Source organism: Cynara cardunculus (genome assembly GCF_001531365.2).
Source record: "Cynara cardunculus var. scolymus isolate 2C chromosome LG 11, CcrdV1, whole genome shotgun sequence".
NCBI classification, from domain to species: Eukaryota; Viridiplantae; Streptophyta; class Magnoliopsida; order Asterales; family Asteraceae; genus Cynara; species Cynara cardunculus.
The window spans coordinates 4,709,464-4,713,811 of NC_037538.1; positions in this window are offsets into that span (position 1 = coordinate 4,709,464).

Below are 4,348 nucleotides of genomic sequence, written 5' to 3' on the forward strand. Positions count from 1 at the left end.
TTCAATGTATCAAAAGATATAATTATTTTAATTATATATTTATTAATTAAATTTAAATATAATTATAATTATTTTAAGAGGGACTTTCATTTGAAAACCCATACAATTTTGATAACCTTGAGAACAATGCATCATGTGCTATTTTACATTAATTGTTTGTGAAACAAAAAATATAATTAAAAAGTTTCATATTGTGAACCGAATACATATGAAACAAACACATGATGAAAATAATATATGCTAATCAAAATATTAAATTGAAACCTTAGATGGAAAAAATCATGTGAAATGATACCTTATGATAATAGTTCTCACAGTTATCAGTATATATGAGATTCTCAAATGATTAAAACCCATTAATTTAATTGTACTAGTAAATAAAACTAATAGAGTATAAAACTTTAAAAAAATTCTAAAATTAAAACTAATAAAGTACGAATAACTTTTGAAAAAACAGGTCATGGAAAAATTTGGCCAGCCCCAAGGTATATATATACAAGTTTTGTACTGAGCTTATATAGAAAAATTTGGTAACTACTTCCTTTCTTACATGACAACTATAGTCCCACATTGTCACTTCCTTTACAAACTAAACCCAAAAAACACGGGGTACACTACTAAAAAATCTGGTTTTTCCGACAGCAAAATCCGTCGGAAAAACCCCCGCCGCTAAATGCATTTTCCGACGGAATTTGCGACGGATTTGTATTTTCCGACGAAAATATCCGTCGGAAATCCGTCGTACAATTTTATAATATGTTATCCCTTGCACGTGTTAATTAAAAGTAATACAAAATGAGATTAGATTTACCGACGGAATTTTCGTCGGAAATCTGTCGGTAAAATTTTTCCATTTTCTTCCAAAATAATAACTAGTTTTTATTTCAAAAATAAAAATAATATTTTTCCGACGGATTTCCGTCGGAAATTACGTCGGTAATTATATTTTAAAACTTTTTTTCTAATTTAAAATATGAAAATGTTTTTTATTTTTAAATAAAACTTATATCTAATTATTTACCGACGGATTTTACGCCAGAAATCCGTCGGAAATTTAGCTGGTACAGGAAAAAAATAACAAAAAAACCAAAATATAAAATCCTAAAATATAAAGATCATGTAATTAAATCTAAATATACAATACACAAATATATCATAAATACCTAATATAATCATCCGAACGATTATAAATTCGATTGATAACGCTAGTTCATAAATACACTATACCAAATCTATTGCGGCGGAGTCGGCGGAAACTGTTGAGATTGTGTAAACATCTTCATCATATCCATCATGTCTGCATGTTCTTTTTTCTGGATCTCTTCTCGGCAAAGAAGTTCCTCAACCTCCTTCTGTCGGATCTCATTTCGGCGAAGAAGTTCCTCAACCTCCTTCTGTCGGATCTCATCTCGAGTGCGCATTTCTTGAATTTGGGATTGTAAGTTGTTAATTAACTACAAATACAATAAAACGTTAAAATTTCTAATAAGAATTATAAATGAAATAAATAGACATCAAAGGATAAAGAGATACACAATTGACTATCTACATTAGGCGATCCACTCGAGTTTGTTTGTGAGGATGTCCCGATCAAGACCAAATTGGGATCTTCATTGTACCCGAACCCAAATAAACGGCTTTTCTTGGATCCCCCAACCGCCTCATTCCACAAGTCAGTATCAACTAAGGGATAGGCTGAGGGATCCTCACCGTACTTTTCGGTGAGATTGTTTGAATAAGTATCCTGTGGTTCAAATGAATCTTTTTGAACCATTGACGTAGGCTTATACTTTCTCTATAGAGAAAAAAAGGAGATTGATAATGGAACCTCAATACCTACTTAGATGATGGACGGCAAAAAGGCTTTTGATTAATAAAAATTACATATTCATTTTTTCTATAGACTATTATTCTATTATATTTTTGCTATAACAAAACGTAATTTATTTGTTATTACAAACTAGTTAGAGTTTAAAATATTAGTGGTTAACTAACAACAAAAATATTATCTATACTATATTATAAAACATTTGACAAAAACTTTTAAAAATCAAGATTACAAGTAAATAATGCATAAGTACAACTTATTGAAGTTGCATATTTGAATTCGCGTAACTAACTATACAGATAAACATAATCAAAGATTGGATAAACATTTCATTTTAAATATAAAAAATCTAAAAATATAATTAGGATAATCATTATCTTCTAACTGAATACTTAATTATTATCTTTATAAAAAAATTATATTATTAAATCAAGAAAAATTACTTCCTTATTAAACCAATTAAATTATAATAAAAAAATGAATTAAAAAAAATTACACAACAAAACAAGAACTGTTAAATAGTTATTTGCTACTAACATCGATATGTTTTTTTTTAATTTTAAGATATCTTCAAATTTATATTTTATTCAAAAATAAAAATATTATCGTTTTTCTCAAAACCACATAAAACCGTATTATAACATCGACAATGAGACAGAATAAAACGAAACATTCAAATCGAGATGTATCTCGCTGCATTGCACGAGTACCCTTCTAGTATACTATAATAACAATAGTGATAATATTATCATAAATTACCTAACAATATTAGTTATATTGAACATATTTTGGAAGCCAAGGTTTTAGAATGTATACTTAAAAAAACATAGATATAGAGATATTCACGGTTCAATTAGTAGGGAAAATGGGAACCAAACCAATTGAGATGGATACATGGGTAGACGAAGTGTAGGAACAATTGAATTGGACGGAACTAAAATACGACGTTTAGCTATTGGTCTAGTTTGCGGTTATCCAAATTTATAAAAGAGTATGAGTTGTAATATAAAAACAATATTTGAATCAATTACACAATAAGATAATTAACAAGACACTTTATTTTAAAAAACGTCTTAAAAAATTGTTAAAATGCCTAAAAACGCCATATAAACTTATTGTAATACTTTTAAATATGACACTTTATAGTTTGGTCTAATAAACCTAAGTTTTATAAAATATTATGTGTTATGTAATATGGAATTTGGGGGGGGGGGGGGTTCCAATAACTGCTTATGACTCTAAAATCAACAAGTTTGTTAAATTTGTGGCGGGTCTTGTGAACTAGCAATTTATTTTAACCAAAATATATAGTAAAATAGACAATTACATATATTCAGATATTTATCGATTTATAAAAACAAGACAAATTGAGCTGAAGACTATCATTGATGCTATGCCAACTCAAAATATCATGGGACCATAAATGAGGTTGTTACTTGGTATCCTCACAAATGCGAGTTAAAAGGGAAGTATTAATCATAGTGAAATATGTTCATTTACTTGTACTCTTTTTTTAAGAAAAAAGTTTCTAATATAACGAAAAGTATGATTGCATATATGTGAAATAAGTATCATAAGATTGGATTTGACTGGTCAAGAATTGCGGCTTTTACCAATAAAAATTTGCAGTCATACAAAAAATAGAGAAGGGTACTTTTGTAACTTTTACAATTAGACGGCAAACAATTTCATATGTAAACTCGTGTGATTCACATATGAAATATAAGTTCATATGTGAATTATATGTTGATATGTGAACCATTGTGATTTATATATGAACTAATTAACTGATTTACATATGAACTCATATGTTCATAGGTTCTGTGAAGCTGTTAATTAATTTGCATATGAATATATAGTTGATATATGAATCACATGGATTCACATATGAATTAGTTTATCGCCTAGTTGTAAAAGATATGCAGCTACTTCTCTATTTTCCGCATATCCATTTGAGAAATTATCCGTTGCTTCACAGTCAAAGCTGCAAGTATTGACCAAATGAAGGGCTGAAACCATTTTTTTTATTTTCTCAAATACTTACCACTTTTCAAATGAACCTTGGGGGTTGTTTAATTCAAAAAACTTAATAAACAGTTATATTTCAACGTTAAATCATAGAGAAGATGAATATGATAATTTTCTGCCATTCAGACCGTCATTTTCTATACATTTACCAAACAACCATTATTCATTATACACTAAGGGCCTGTTTGTTTTTTAAAATTTTCACTCATTTGCCTCTTAACTCTTAATCGTTCAGACATAAGTGATTTCAGACTGTTTGTTTTTTTTTTTAAATTAAGAGATTTTTTACCTCTTAGCGTTCTCTTAAAATTAAGTGGGAATCCTATGTCTGAAATCAATTTCAGAGCCGCATTATCTCCATCTCCATCTCGCTCTCAACTCTCGATTTCTCCATCTTCATCTCGCTCTCAACTCTCGATTTCTCCATCTCCATCTCGCTCTCAACTCTCGATTTCTCCATCTCCATCTCGCTCTCAACTCTCGATTTCTCCA